The sequence below is a fragment of the Chelon labrosus genome, assembly GCF_963514085.1.
Source record: "Chelon labrosus genome assembly, chromosome: 5".
Classification (NCBI taxonomy): domain Eukaryota; kingdom Metazoa; phylum Chordata; class Actinopteri; order Mugiliformes; family Mugilidae; genus Chelon; species Chelon labrosus.
In genome coordinates, this window is record NC_140341.1 from 25187740 (window position 1) to 25204777 (window position 17038).

The 17038-nt window shown below is 41.9% G+C and overlaps 1 protein-coding gene across 2 annotated transcripts in view; it reads left to right on the top strand.

The window, feature by feature from the left end:
* Positions 1–17038, top strand: part of adarb1b (adenosine deaminase RNA specific B1b) — a 117446-nt gene that overhangs the window by 41746 nt on the left and 58662 nt on the right. Inside the window, exon 2 of one of the 2 annotated variants that reach the window (XM_084545531.1) lies at positions 3716–3795. The gene's annotated coding sequence lies outside the window, so the exon portion shown is untranslated. Of the gene's footprint in view, positions 1–3516; positions 3796–17038 lie in introns of those variants that run through there. The other variant, XM_084545532.1, reaches the window with a different exon arrangement.

Here is a 17038-nt window from a genome sequence, read left to right on the forward strand (position 1 = left end):
CCGAACAGAAAAAAATGGTTTAGAGAAGCTTTACTCTTATTTGAACTTACAGATTTTTAGGAGTGCAGTTTTCTTGTTTGTTGTAATTATTGCCTAATTATCTGAAATGAAAAGACAGAGGTCTTTGTTTTGAGTTTCACACCTCTGAAACGGGTGTTGTTGGTGTCCAAGGGATTTTTTTTTTCACACTAGATTACTCTGCGTGGAATAGTGGAATAAGACAGGCTCCTCTGACAGCAGTTGGCACTTGAAAACGGTTTTGTGTTTGGGTTTGAAAAACGGAGAAGCTACCTGATGTGCGGAGCTCATTTAGAAATCCGCAACCTAAGCATTCTGCTCACGATTCATTAACATTTAATTGCCTACCAGTAAGTTGTTGTCTTTACTTTACCCCGATTGACATCTGCCACTGCGTTTGGCTGCTCGTGCGGAAACTGCAGCCGTAGTTGCTCAGAATGCAGCGTCTGTGCAAAAAAAAAAAAAACACTGAATCAGGACCTGTTTCCAATAAGATTTACAGATGCTGTGCGGTTCGTGAAGACTTGGCATCGCAGTGAAAATGACTGTCAGGATGAACCACATGATGCAGATTCTTTGCCTCCGCTACAAGGAGGAGAGGGGGTCATTTTTAAGTTATCACCATCCGTTTCACAAGTTCAAAAGCCACATTCTGTCTGCTGTCGCCACTGGCCTCAGATTGTTTTCCTCTGCTCTTGATAGTTAGTGGAGGAGGCAAGGCAAGCCTGAATCCCCAGAGTGGATAGTAGCAGTGACTAAATGTTCTTAAACTCAAACTGATGCATCCTCTGCTGCTAAATTACCAGTGGTGTACACACGTGCCCTTGAGACTAGGCAGCGCACGTATAGTGTTGCCTGTCCTCCTCCTTCGCTGCGTTACTTGGTCATAAAACACAAAAGGGAGGAAACACTAGATGAGTCATAGCAACTCACAGCTGACTTATGTAACAAATCTTACACTGTTAACAAAAAAACAACCAAACTACATAGATGTTCCAGTTTCACTGCCAAGTCCATCTAAATCCTTTGCACACCACTGCTGCATTATTTCAAATCAAGCCACACGAATGAAAGTGATGATAAAAAGTCAAGTAGTTTGAAAGCTAGCACACCCTGTTTAATCTAAATGTTCTAAGACTGTGTTATGGATGTCTTCCTTTAAGTTTTGTAGGTAACATGTAACACGAAGCTTCTTGCATTTGACACAATTACGCTCACTTTAACTCTTTTCGTGACATAGTTATACATGCATGGCAAAATATGTAAAACTTCAAGGAAGTTGCGAGAAATCCTTGTGGCAGCTCAGAGAGGTCTGAAGCACCTCGGTGAACGTCTTGAATACAGATGATGAAGACACACATATTCACAGGATGTTGAAGGAAGCCGTAAATGGAGAGTTTTTCCTTCCCCCCCCCCAACCCTAGTCATGTCCATATGTCCAGGCAGATACCATATGGTCTGAAATACTTGTCCCACAAGCCGTTTTTAATTTACAAGCCGTCTTTCTCTTTCACTGTGGAACTTCTCTGTTAGGTTTGGTTTATACTTGTGTGCTGGTGCGTTGATATCGCTCTGTAGTCACGTCGCCGAAAAGCAAGTCGGTGGTCGGATTTCAATGCGTCTGTGTTGAGTTTTCATCGTGGACATCAAACAATGACGACCACAACTGAGCTTATCACGTTGCAAATTTTTTTCTCTGCATTGGACCCATCCATACGTTCAAACGGTACTGTATACACCCTGGTGTAGTGCCTGGAGAGCAATTTGGGGGTTAGGTGCTTGCTCAAGGCACCTCAGCCGTGGACATGGAGGGGTGCAAACCTGTGACTGTTCGGTTCCAAGCTGCTTCTCTAACCACTACACCACATCTCCCCTCAAGAAAAAAAAAACCCAAAAAGACTCTGAGTTATAGCAATGTGCAGTTCTCTCTGGGAATGTCCCGCTGTGGTGTAACTACAGCATGATGTATAAATTCATTTCGTGAATGAGGTTTAACTTTAAGAATCTAATTTCTTGGGATTCACAAGATAAATGACTTGTGCTTTGATGACTTGTTTGTTTTCTTTTTTTCCCTTTTTGGAAGTATGTACAAATGAGAGACTGTATTACTAAGGGCCAATTCATTCAGGATAAGAACCCACTGTAGGAATTTTTGGAATAATGTTTAATGGGTTGGAAAAATCTCGATGTAATAGTACTGTACTGTATAAGGTAGTCTAGGGGGGAATTCTCTCTCAGTATAAAGTAATAAAAAGAGAGAAATAAAACCTTTTTAAGCTTCATAGGATGGGCCTGATGGTCGTATGTTGGAAATGTCAGACAGAAAAGGGAACATTTTGACATGTTTTCTGGGAATATAAGCTTGGTAACCCATTTTGGGATAAAATTAGATCACATAGGGACGTGGGAAGGCATGGCACTACCTAAATCTCTGAGGCTGAGTCTCCAGGGACATCAAAGGGAATTACTGAATATTTCAAAATACGACCTGGCTGTGATAAATGTAGAGGTTGTCACTGCTGCCTGAGTGATCCTCAGATTCTGGAAGAGCACATCTCCTCCAGATCTGAAGACGCGGGATGGGATATTTGTTAAAAGTTGTATCTCATGAACACATGTTAGCTTGAGTCAGTGATGAAGGTGGAACCGTGGGCACACTTTTTAGTTGGCCGTCTGTTATGTTGTGATGATTGAGTTGTTGGTGATGCCAAAGTGGTGTTTTTTCTGTTCTTTTTAATCAACTTTTTAATGTCAAGAATGTGTAGCTACCAAGGATCTTTGGTTTTATTACGTTTAAGAATAATGCTTCACTCTGACAGGAAAAAAACAAAAGAATCTCAGTACGTTTTGTTGTGGTGTTTCAGAAGGCAGGCAAAGATACTGGCACAGATATATACCTGGTATCCTGGTTTATGCCTCAACGTGTATTGTTTGCTCTTTTCTTTGTTTGTCGGACAGGTTAGTTGGATGGCGTGAGACATGTAACTTGATTTGAATGCATTCAGAAGCCTGCCGCTCAGTTTCGGTCCGTGCTAAACCTTGCCTGTGTCACCTCAGTTTTCTGTTCTCAAGAGACCCCTCTGTCCTTGTGCATGTAACAGTAGAATCCCAGTCGCTAATGTGATTGGACAATGGGGCAGCATCTGGTCCCTTCTCCTGTTCCTCCTTGGCTGTTTCCTGCCACTCTTACGTTGTGGCATCGCTGCGCTTGTTTGTGGTCAGAGTCGAGCTGCCTGGGGCAGGGTCAGCAGGGTGCCGGCCAGCGGTTTCTTCATATACTGGTGGTGATCTGTGATGCTCTGAGAGATTCTTGGCCTTGATTTGTTTCATTTATGCTTCATGTTGATTCTGCAGCCACTATTCGAAAAAAATAAAAACAACCCACATGTAAGCTCCTTTTAAGTAATAGTACACCCTGTGCGTGACACGTTAAGCCTTACTTCAGCACTACACTGAAAAGCAGGCTTTCTATATTGACTGGCAACAGGATCACTCTAAACCAGACTCCCATTAATTAATTTTTAATGGGAAAAAAAATCCAATAACTTGAAATACTTTTTTTTTTTCCCTTTTTGGTTCTCATGTAATATTTATTTTATTTTTTTTACGTGATGACCTGATGTTGCATGCACATTTTCAGAACACTTACTTTCTAGAGCCTGCACATCTATTAATAATGTACTTTCTTTTCCTGTAGGTGCAGTGTGTGTGTGGCATTGTAAACAGCAGAGGATTTGGGAAATAAGACCGCTCTCTCCTTGAGTACATACAACAACGGTAAGAAGTTCAGAACTGTGACATTTCCCACATTTAGCTGACTCACACCAGTACACCAGTGGGAGCTAAAGATAATCAAGATATTTACGTAGCGCCTCCTGACAGATGGATTTCTGCTTTCGTAGTATTATTAAGCAAGAAAGCAGCATCACAAGAGCAAAACTGAACCGACTGGAAGACTGCATGCTGGGTAATTTAGATGCTGACGTGTGCAGATACACTGCGGCCACTTGGCTGCAGGACAGCACGTTCCTGGTTGCCCCTCTGTGATCGACAGAATCCAGGCACATCAACAAAAAGCCATTTACTGTATATCTCACACGCAAAACAGGTTCCGTATTATATACAGTTTAAGTTGCAGCCCGCTGACAGCACGGCTCTTTCAAACCTGGAGTCACTCCAGTGACTGATGGCCAAATGAGGGGTAACATTACCAGTCATTGAGAAATGAAGAGGCTTTGTGTTCAGTACGAGGCGGTTCATAAACAGTGCTGTAATTCACACTGGCACCAGATTGCCAACACACATCATCCCAGGCGTTCAGCTCTACAACGGAGTGGATGTATGCAGTTTTTTTTCATTGTTCATTGTGTTTTCTTGAGGAATACATTACGTGGAGTGTGTCTGCTCCAGTGGGGCTGTTCTTAGACTGGCTCAAACATCAGGGGGCTCTACGCTCTTTATGTCCGTTCGTCCGTCTCCACCATTTACCCCCCGTTTAACTGGATGTCAAAACCTTTGCTCTGCAGTGTAAGGATGATTAATTATATTGCAATGGAAATAGATTTCTTTTACAGTGCACTGAGTCTGTACACATGTCCCTTAGTTCCTTCATGCCATGGTTAATAATTTAGATAAGATGAAGAGCACTTTAATCACCCCTCAAAGTACTAGGCAGCCTGCAAAAAAAAAAAAAAAAAAAAAGTATTATATAACCTGTCCTGTGGCCTTTGAGGAGTTTTATGAATTCTAAGAAAATAGCCCTGATGATGCCGTAGTGATGTCATCAGGTTAACCTCATATTGGGCTTGAGATTTAAATTATGAATGAATGTATATGCCAAGTTCCATTGTGGTTAGCCAGCATTTCGGAGCTGTATTTATACTAGGGACTGAATATTAGGATATCTTGGCCTCTGCTGCCCCAAATTAACCCTCTAAAGCAACATTAGATCTTGGTTATTGTTCCAGCTAATAGCCAGGATAGCTAGACACAGGTGGTCTTATTGACAAGAGGAGACATTTATTGTCCTCCTTGCGCACCTTTTAATAGTTTTCATTTTCCTGCTGGGTGCTAGGGGGGAGGAACTGTCAGGTAGAGAAGGAGGGCCGCCGCCTTGAGAAGATTCTGATCAGCGCAGGCCGCCACATGGGGGCTGCACCCAGTGGTGCTCAGGTGATGGAACCATGCTGCCCTTATGAGAACTCTCCCAGAGGAAAATTAGGGGGAAAAGTATAGAAAGGCATAAAACAATGTTGTCAGCTCAGTCTGACTTCCCGATCTGCCAGTCCCTTAAATCAGACACTCTTAAAACTCTGTGTGACCCCAAATCCACATGCTTGGGAACATGCTTACATTTTCTACCTGAAAAATCAGAACATTCTTTTGAGCCAGTGCACTGTTCTGCGTGTTCAGTCTTTTGTTTGCGTTTATGGCACCAGCATTCCCGTAGCCTGTGTTTGGAAACACAAACTACCCTTGCTTTCACCTCACCTCCATTAATATAATGAATATTTAGTGCAGCGTTTGCAAGAAGGCCAACACACGTCCGACTAGAGTGTGATGTGCTGCTGCAGGGTAAGTGAGACGAGCATTTAACAGCTCTTTAGCACTCCAGTTGTATGTTTTTGTGTACAATTCAGTGAGTCAGTGGTACGCACTGTGACTACAAAAAAAGAAAGGGATTAATTTTACATTATGTGATGGTGAGAATTTATGTCATGTGAGAGTGTCTTGAATACCTAAACCAACAAAAATGTAATCGAAAATTGGTGAAGTACATTTGTGTATTTTTGACATTCCCCTTGAAATCTAGTTTGAGTATTCACATCCCTTCACTTTTTGCAAAGTGCATATTGTTGTGAATTGGCTTTTAAATAATCATTGGGGTTTTCTACTTTTGCAAATGAATTAAAAAACTGAAATATCTCGTTCAAAAAAGTATCAATTCCATTAACCCTGCCCTTTATTAAGCCCATTTGACAGCCCTTACACCTTTGAGTCTTCTTGCGCCAGTCTCTGCAGGCTTTGCATGTCTAAATTTGGCCAGTTCACCCAATTCTTCCTGGAAGATCCTGTCACACATTTGTCAACTGCCACGTTCAGGTGTCATGTAGAGTCTGGACTGACACCGTAGCTACACAGAAGTATAAACCACGCATGCTGTACTTTCTTCCTTATACTGAATGCAGTTTAACAATTTCCAAGGGGCCCTTCATGTGGCCTTTACTCAGACTGTCCTCTCCTCTGTCTAACTGCTCTACCATAAAGTCCTGACCGATGAAGTGCTGCTCACCAAAGCCCCTCTTGTTTGGCCTGCTTCTGGGAACACACAAAGTTTTCAAAATGCTTTCATACTGTTGCCCTAATCATCTATCCCTTGCCACATTTTCATGGTCAAGGTCTCTAGAGTTTCTTTTGACTGCATGGCATATTTTTTTTCTTGACATATAACGTGAATTATGGAAATCTCACTGTTTATACACAGATATGTTCCTCTCTAAGCTGTCAAGTCCATTCAGTTAGTCACAGATGGACTTACGGCAGTTTCTAAACATATCTCAAAGATGTTTAAATTGTCTGACCACAATTTGGAACGCCACAGCCAGGTCTGAATACTTTTGAGAGAGATTTTTTTTCTCCCACATATATGTTTTATTGCAAACAGGCTGATGGAAAGAAAAGCTGATTTTATTAGTTTAAAATTAAATTTACAACGCAATGAAGTGTGTAAAGACTGGAGATATCAAAACTTTCTGCAGCCACAGTGTGTTGATGGCTATGAGACGTGACATGATACAATGTTGGGTTGCCACTGAAGTTGAAAATGAAAGAAATAAAACAATAACACACCTCATTTAATCTTTTTTTTCTTCCTTCGGTTATTGCTGCAAAGGTTGCTCCCTCAGATGATTTAATCTTCATGCCAAATAGAACTAGGCTAGCCATATTTCATCCGTGTCATGAGCATGAGGTTGTACATTTAAGCAGAGCGCCCGGGAAATGGTGCACTGCTGGAAGGGTGACCTTCGGTTCCTAAGCTTGGACCTATAATTCAGGATGGTATGTTGTGTCACAAAAAAGCTTCTTAATGTGTGAACCTGAGAAAAGGTCTGCTGTGTAGCTGGATGGGACAAAATCATCATATCTCGATGCTGAATGTCTTCCTTCTTTCCCCTAAAGCTGAGGACGGCTACACTGACGAACACACACACTGTATTCACTTTTAGCTAAACGCAGTGTGAACTACCAAGTTTTTACTGCATGCTCAACAAATAGCTGACTCTGACTCAGTTATGACTCCAACAATGAGAGATTTTAGCCAAACTGGAGAAAGCAGGCACTGAAGTTTTTAAATGACCCCATTTCTACCATAAACTGCGTGTCACAACGACGGCTGCAGCTCCACTTGCTGGGTGCAAATTGATGGCTCAAATCAACACGCCAAACTCCAAACTCTAACTCTCATTTGTTCTTTTAGAACGTGGCATACATCTGTTCATTTCACCTCGTGCAGTGTTCGTGCCTCATTGGCAAGTCCTGCACAACTTCCCTTCTCACCTCATAGTTTGAACATCACTTACCCTCCCCAGTCCAAAGGGCTTCTTTCCATTCAAATGCTGGCCTGATGCACCAGATCAGATGGCCAGGTAGTTGTTCCAAGTTACAATCAGAAAGCAACTGTGGTCTAGACTATTCACCTTGCTTATATAGTAAACTTGGCTCTCGAGGTTTCCCTGAGGAGACCATGTTTTCGGACTGATACCCTTAACCGGACTTGTTTGTAAGCTGTGCACCAGGAGATTTGCCCGACATCCGATCTTCAAACATCCAGAGAAACAAAAGAAACTATTTAATGAGTCGAAGCTGAAGCATGGCATCAGATTTACTGGTAGAAAGGAGACATGATTGCTTCAAGCTGGCTCCTGTCCAAAGGTTCCTTCCAACATCTATCCTCTCTTCTCGGATTCTCATCCCCATAAATCATTTCCCTGCAGTGTTGCTTTTGGAAAGCTGTTGATAAGGGCTCTTTACCATTATGTCTAGTGGACTGTGCGAAATTCAACATCAGCATTCTAAAGTATCGTAAAATAAACATGGAATTATTTTCTAATGGAGTTATGTTACTCTATTTTGGCTCTTCCTCTCTCTTCAGATGCTCTGACAACATATGTACTATGTGATCCAGCAGCCAGAGTCATTCAAAACACGGCGTCACACTGATTAACATGCATTTATATGTGAAGACTCCATCTGGAGGGTACCTGCTTTCGTTCACACTTACCACGCACACCCTGTTGATCTGTTTCTCAGTTTGCCTCAGTTTGTTTTTACCCTCGCTCGCTGTCGTGCAACACTACGTTGTGAATGTATGCTGGTTCGTGTCCATGCCTGTGACCGGACGGGAGATGGGGAAGGTTTCGGTATCAAAGCCTACATTTGTTTTGGAACCGGGAAGCGGGAACAGGGACCAGATGCAAAAACAATGTAGTCATTCAGGCAAATCTGCTGTAGTGGCTGCAGTCACTGATAGGGTAGATCCGACCCTGCAGAGCCAGTCTGCTTAGTGTTTCAGTGACATCTGTTTAATGCTGTGGAAACTAACAAATATGCCTCTGTTCAGAGATTGAACATCTTCTTACTACAGTGTCAGGGTTGTGTTTACATATCTTCACTCCAATATCATCCCTGTGTACTTGTTAGATAAATGATAGGCGAAGTGTCATTATTATTATTTAGTGCTGACATATTGTATACATAGTCAGTGCAGGTGTAATTATACACTAGTGGCATTTTGATTATGTGACATGCAGAATGTCCAATAGAGCGTGACAGATATCCCATAACATGTTAACAGAGTACTTACAGAACCCGAGCATATCCCTGTAGTTATTTATGCTGCTTTTAGGTTGATAAACAGAGATGCATCAGTGGGATTATCGTTCGTGTAGGGGTGCGCCGATCAGCATTTTTTCAGCCCATCACCGACGGCCGATCATGAGGAGCGCTATCCGATCACAGGGTCTGTCTGAAACCCTTTAAAAATACTTATTTATGTGCACATTGTGTGGTCCTAAAAAGAGGTAAAAAAATGTTTGCATACATCAGGGTTTGTATACTGGGGCCTTTCTGTGTGGAGTTTGCATGTTCTCCCTGTGTCTGTGTGGGTTCTCTCCGGGTACTCCAGCTTCCTCCCACCGTCCAAAGACATGCTCATTAGGTTCATTCTAAATTGGCCGTAGGTGTGCACGTCAGTATGAATGGTTGTCTGTCTCTCTGTGTTAGCCCTGTGATTGACTGGAGACCTGTCCAGGATGTACCCCGCATCTCACCCGATGACAGGTAGGATAGGCTCCAGTAGGTTAATAGAAAAGAACAAAAACATTCTTATCTACTTATCTACTTCTTTAAATTCCATCTGGCTGATAAAAAGAATAAAAAGAAAAAATCTGCTCCTTAATTAAATTCCAGGAGGCTAATGGAAGAAACGAAAATCATTCTCATTTACAAGATGACCTGCAGTCGCTCACTATCTAACAGTTGTTCCCGGCGCACAGAGGTAGACTGAGGCTGGACATTTGTTCTACTGGACCTGTGCAGGACAACAACAGAATCGGGGAAAAGCAATCTTTTGTCATCCTGCCATAAAAAAAAACAAAAAAAAAACACTCTATGGACAAAAAGTCTATGTCCGCATTGAGGGGCGACTGGCTCCGAGGTAGATGTTCATCTGCGATGATGCTAGGCTGCTGACGTCAGCATACATCGCATGCAAGGGGGCCAGATGGTGGTACTGTCTCCGGGGGCGTGGGGCTGCAACGTTCTGCTGTCCCGGTCCAGTGGCCAGGACATAGGGCGCAAAGTAAACCACACACCTGGGGGTTGAGCCCATTTTGGTGTGCATCAGGAAATTGCCTCGCAATTCTTACGTCATCTGATTGGCAGTTGCAGAGTTGGCCAGTGAAGTTATACAGGTGGAATATCAGCCAATAATGATCGGTGGCCGACTGATCTGAGCACCCGTACTTTGATTTCAGAGATTTCAGTCTTATGTAAGCAAGTGTCCAAAGAGTTGGACTGATGCTTATCATGGATATGTTTTATGTTTTAGTGCAGAAAACATGATGATATATGTGAGGGCCCACAACTGTCTTTCATCCTCAGTTCCATAGAAATAGTTAAATTATTCCACAGATTTGTCGTCTTGAATCCAAGATGTTTTATTAACATTCAACAATATATTCCAGAGTTCTGTATCTGCTCTTTACTTGTTTATTTTATCTGACTGTTAACACAAAATGCAAATTAACACCAGATTGGCAAGATGATTACAGATTACTACCTCAAATCAGTCTGTTTGATCTGACAGATAATTCACACAATAACTACAGACGGGCTGGCAGATAAAACAGCACAGCGCTGCATTATGGAAGCACCCCACAGTAATACAAATCCATTATGCATATCTCCGTTAGTTATCCGTCATTGTAAGCATTAATCTCTGCGGATCATTTCAAATTTAGACAAAAGACTCACCTCAGTCAGCCGCTCAGAGAACACAGAGAGAAGTGTGCGCCGAAATTCAGATTTGATCGCAGAACGGTAGCAAACAGGCTTCTCTGCTAACGTAGACTACATAACAAACCCAGGAATATCGTATTACGTTGATAATCAGATAAAAGACAGCATGGTGGTCAACTGTCTGGCTCATTACCTTCACACTCACTTACTGTGAGTGTTTGTTGGTCTCTAGACCAGACAAGCAGCACAGATAAGAATAATGTCTGAATTTAGTGTTGTGGACATTCTGCCTGTGCCTAATATTGCTGTCTGTTTTTGTATAGAACGCTGGAAACTCTTGGTTGTTGGATAAAAACAAAACCAAGCAAACATGAGTAGTTGCCTACATACCGAGGGAAATTTACTCATAAGCTCACACTCATTCATACACCAATGGAAACCACTCAGGATTCCGTGTCGTGCTCAAGGACACTTTGGCATGTGGTCCACGTACCAGGGATCGAACCTCTAACCCCCTGGTTCACGGCCAACCTGATCTACCTACTGAGCCACAGCCTCCTTTTACAAAGTAGTCTAGGAAGCCAGTCGTTCCCCCACACTTGGTGTCCAGTTCTAAAAATAATATACTTATTGTTAAATTAATAAAGGCAGTTTAGCCGCTATAATCGCCTGCGGACAACAGAGATAGATTTATTTACATGCGTGCCTGTGCTCTGCCCCACTAATCAGCCTCCACACCGAGTCAAATCAGATTGTTTTGGTCTAAACCAATTTTCTTTACAACCTCACATGCCGCCATCATTACTGAAAATTCCCCCGCAAGACTAGCAGGAGGGAAAGCCTGTGATTTGGTCCTCCTCACCTTGATCAGATTACACATCGGAATTAGTATAATTACAGCTGTCACTGATTAATGGGCAAACTATAATTAGCACTCTGGGTATAGGGGGATTGTGTGAATGTGTGTAAATGATTGTGTTTAACGGCGGTAGTAGGGGAAGTAATGGTAATTGGCTCAGGCTTTAAAAAAAAAAATAATAATAATACTCAACTCATTATCACTAAAATCCTCAGAGAGTCCGTTTGTCTGGTCAGATGCTAATGAGCATCAGAAGAATATGAGAGAGTGGTGTACATATCAGGGAGCAAGGGAACTCCTGTTCAAGACAAAAGCTTTATTTATTGTTGGAAAAGATGGGCATTTAGTTATAGTGATATTTTTACCAGATTGGTTGTTGGATGGCTTTTGGCTTGACAGTTGAGTTTGACAACAACTACCTGTCCTTGTAGGGTTTTCACATGATAGATTTTGAAAAGGGAATAAATACTTCCACTGCTGAATGCTGCCACCTGCGTCTAAGTGTTGCACAATTGCTTCTTTGGCATGGACACCAGTATTCCACAGCAGATCGGAATAATGGCACGATCAGGATAAAAATGTGGCATGTAACCCACTCAGACAGAACAGACTGGCCTGATCGATTTGAAAGGAGTGGTAGGGAGTGAATGGAAACACTTAATCTGATCATCCTTCTCTGGGCGGAATAAATGCATTCTTTATGTGCGTGTTTGCCCCACATAAAGAGTAACTTCGTGTGAGCAAGATGAGTTGGTGAATGAAGCCAGATTCAGTGTGGGCAGCGCGTTGGAAATTAGATGGTGAATGAATGTTGTCACTAGCCCAGAAGAAAGCCTGAAGTCCCCACCCACAAAATACTGTGGGTGAATTTCGGTCTCTCTCACTCTGTTTGGAATTCATTACACCTCACTGAAGATCTGCCGGACCAATCGAATCATTAGGGCAGGTTGTATGCGGTGATGGATGGACGGGTTACAGCAATGTAGCAGTAGCTGCGCTGTTAAGCTGATTTTGTTTACAACAAAATAACTCTGATTGGTTGTAGGACTGTCCAGTTGTGTACAGAGATATTTCTTTTTCTGTATCGGCTGAAACATGCCTCCTAATGAGTGATAATAATTGAGTTTCAGTGCTCTATATCAGTCAGAACAACTTTGCAAATGTTACAAAATATTGAGGCGTGTAAGTGTGTATATCTCATCAGATCATTTTATTTGGCATTCATGTAAACAGATAAGTTGGAATCTCTGAAGAGAATTCTTTTAATCAGTTTGAAGCAATGTGGCCCGTGTCATAAAGATTTGCTGGTTGTCCCTTACTGTGTGCTGCAAACCAACTTCACTGCCCAGTGGCATCGGCCGCATTCTCTCGAGTTACAAACTTATTTGCATGTTTTTATGAATCTATAACTTAAGTAGATGTCTCCGTCTAAGGAAAATAAGCGGCTTTCAAAATACCCTAGTATACATTTTTGCAGGATGTCCTCCGACCATAGTCATGATTACAAAGCAATTTTTTTAATACCCATGAACCCTGGGAATATAATTCTGTCTAAATTGCACTTTTAACAGCATTTTGCAACCAGACTCTCAGGTTTCCACTTTATGCTTAAATGATCACTGAGGTAGCAGTCGGTACGAAGCAGATAGATTGTATGGAGCTGCTCTGAGGGGGTAGCAGAGGGAGGGGAGAGAAAAAGAGCGATAAGAGATTGAGCTGCAGGGTTTCAAATATTAATAGAGATGGAGTGTATATCAGACATCGTGCATGCATGAGCTGTTTGTGTGCACTCTAGATTTTCAACAAGCTAAGCACCCCCTGCCACCACATGGCGAACCTCTAAGTCAGTGAACACAGTTAGCCAAGCAGAATGGAAGAGCGGGCAAATGGACAGGAGACAGGTTAGCAGATGCGACAACTATCGTACCTTGGTGACAGAGTTGTGAGGCATTGCCTCAATTCTGAATTGTCTCAAAAATGCTTTAATGTAGAAAGAAAGATAGTTATTCTTCTCTTGTTTCCATCTCAAACATCTTCAGTATAATATGATCTTTACTTTAGCATAAAGTAGATTAACAGATGTGTTTAACCAACACTGCAAATGTGATTATTTCCTGTAAATTACACAACAGGCCTATATTTACGGTGTACACAGTAACTTCACCAAGTTTAATCACAAGCGTTGCATTGCTTTCTCACATATGGAATCAGATGAAATAATGCAGTTGCTTGTTTTGAGGTCCTCCCACAGCTCTTGTCTACAGAGGGAGAGAAGAATAGCCGGACAGCAGCCAAGTTTTCCTTTTTGTTGTTTGCCAAATGAGAGAAACACTCTGACACAGCTGACTACATTTACTGGCCATTTTCTTTACCGACAGTGGAATATAAATGGTTACCAACTGCTGTTTTATAGCTTGTCAAGACGCTTTTAAATATTAAAGTCAAAGATGAAGCTGCTCTTGCGATTGGAAAATTACACTCACATGTTAGCAGTGGAGGATTAAGATGTATGCTCTGGGAACTTAAAACAACACTAATAAAGAATAAATGTGGGCCTGTAATCTATTATCATACAACATTACTAACTGCATAGCTGTTAAGTTGACACATTATTATTTGATGTTGGACAATTCAAATATGCACACGTCCGCACACAAACACAAGACTTTGTTTCTATGTGTAAAAGGACTTCCAACTACCAAAATGAATTCCATAGCTCCTTACCCTAACCACCTCAACTAAGTCTCTAATTCTAACCATAACCTAAATGTAGCTTTTACCCTAAAACCAAGTCATGACAGTTTTAACCCTCGACAAGTTGGGGGCTCAGAAAAGTGCCCCCACAACGTTAGTATTCTGTACACACACACACACACACACACACACCCAATAAACCTATACATGATCTACAAAATAAGATCAAATTGAAATAATGATAATAGTAGTCTGTAAAAATGTATGTATATACATTACATGTTTTGCAATATAGTTTGTATATTTACATGCGCAAAAAAATAGAAATGAGTGAAATAACTTGGCTAAATATGCAGGAGGTGTATAAATGTAAACTTGATAGACTTTAAGTCTATCACCCATCTAGACCAGACCAGGCACCCCCACCCCATAGCAATGACACTCCTTGATGGCAGCAGCCATCCCCAGCAGGATGCAGCCTGACACAGACACATGCACAAAAATGGTTTAGGAACAACTCAAAAAACATAAAGAACAGCTCAAGGTGTTGACCTGGCCTCCAAATTCACTAGATCCCATAGGACCCAAAGGCCCCCATGAACAACATTGTGTTGCCAGACACCACAGGACACCCTCAGAAGGCCCATGTCCATTCTCTGATGAGTCACAACTGTTTTGGAGGAACAAGGGAGACCTACACAATATTAGGAAGGTGGTCATAATGTTATGCCTGATTGGTGCATAATATTACCATTAGTGTAAATTAACCCCTATACGCCTTGAGCCCCCAGTTAGCTCCCTCCTTTCTCAAGAATGACATATTCACGAGTACTGAAGTCAAACAACATGTTTGTTTAGTGATTCTTGCTGCTATTTTAAAGTGGTTTAAAAATGAAATAGAAATGATACTGTTTTTATTCAGATTTGGCAGAGAAAAGCAGAGAACCCCCCCCCCCCCCCCCAATCCTTACTCCATGACAGATTGCTCTCTAGTGGTGATGTTGACTCGTGTAGTGCCTCAAACCATAAGAATCTCCGTCCCTCACTGTCTGTCTCCCTTTCTCTTTCTCACGCATCCAAACACAACCTACTTCAGTCATGCTAGTTTTGGAATAGACACTTCCGCTGCAATAAATTTGTTGGGGGAGATATTTTATTTTGTAAATAACCCGACGTGAACACCAAGTGTCAAACCATAATAATAGTACTGAAACTTCTGGAATTGTGTTTTTACTTTCTAAGACTAAAGCAGAATAATCAGTGTCTGGTTTAAAGTAAATGAAACTGTGTGCTTTGATAAAAGCAAGCACAGATGTATTACTGGAAAGAAAGCCTTTTAAAAGTGCTACAGATGCAGTAACTTCGAAAGGTTCATCTGTTGTTTCAGCAGTCTGCGCTGGGATTGCTGGGAAGTGTGTGCGTTTTATTGGCTGCATCGAGTGAATAACATTTGTGATCCGTAGTGATGTTGTTTCCTCCCCGCGGCAGTGGGCCCTTTCATCACGACTGCGTCATGGCATGAGTTTGCTGTCACATTTTGATCTGCGTTATGTAAGAACTGAAATCAGTGGAATAGCAATGCCAAGCTGACATACTGCTGCACACACGCGCACTCAACTGCACACACATTTCCAAATGCTCCAGCTGGTTGGCTGGCACCGGAGCGAGAGCCATACTGCTCGGACAAGACGGTTACCAATATGTCGTGTTTTAAAAAGCGAGGTTCATTATTTTAGGATTAATGTGGAATGAAGAAAGAGGGGAGGCAGGTGAGCTCGGCAGTATTAAGAGCCTCAGCACTCACACTTAGTCAGATTTTAAAGAGGCATAGTCTTTCTTTGATTGCTGCTGATTGGAATAAACTACCCCAAGCACACTGATGTACTGTGTTCGTGGGTTACAGTGCTCATTGGGGCCGTGATAACAAAAATACGTGCTTCTCTAAAAGGGTGTCGGCATTGCGGTGCACGCACAGCGCAGTTCTTCGACAGCGCGACCATGTTGGTGTTAAGCGTCATGCTGTTTATCCATTCTGCCTTAGCAAGGTTCCTTCAAGCCTGTGAAGTTGGCTGATAAAATTAGCACAGCAAATTAGCAATGATGAGTCACTCATTATCGTCCTTGTGTATGTTGGCAGGAGGTGGGATGTTGTGGGCTCCTTTGCTTGTTCAGGTCTTCTATTTACAGGAAAGCAAATGCTCCAAATAGAGAATTATATATTTGATATTTCAGTTTGTTTTCATGATGAACAGAATGTTTGTGGTCGTAATAATTTTTCACAGCTTTCAGCATCTCGTTCGCTGCCTCCAGCTGACTAACTCTGAATCAAGGAAATATGGCTGGTTTTCACTGTTGTGATTCCTGTGGTGTTTTGTGAGAGATCTTTTGTTCTGGAATGGTTCCATGAACGTGTTGGCAGGACAGCAGCAGTACATAAGGTATGTTAAAGGTATGCTTTTACCTGCAAATGCAGCAGCTATTTAGTTTCTCAAAGCATCTCTGCTCATTTTGCTGCTCATTTTGCCGTCTTATCTTTAATTGAAACTGCCTCCTGCCGTTTATTTGTTTGTGTCGTTCCACACTTGGAGTGCTGCTCATTAGGAGAACTAGTGCTGTGCCAGTTCAAACCATGCCTGTTGTAAATGGGCCAAGAGTCGCTTGCATCTTTCTCGACAACTACTCATCTAAAGAACCAGAAAAAGACGCTTTCCATGAGCCGGATGTCGCTGTGCCATATTTCCTCATGCACTGCTTGTTTTTACCGTGTCTGTTGGGAAGGGGTTGATTGACGATTTCTTTGAGCAAATTGTGTAATTAAAAAAATCTGCCTGTTAATGTCCTCAGTGACGATGACAAAGAAAAGTGTAGTAGAAAACTTTTAGTGAAAACATTACAAATATAAAAACTTCAAAAGCAGCATTGTACTTACTTTAGTACCCAGCATTGCAA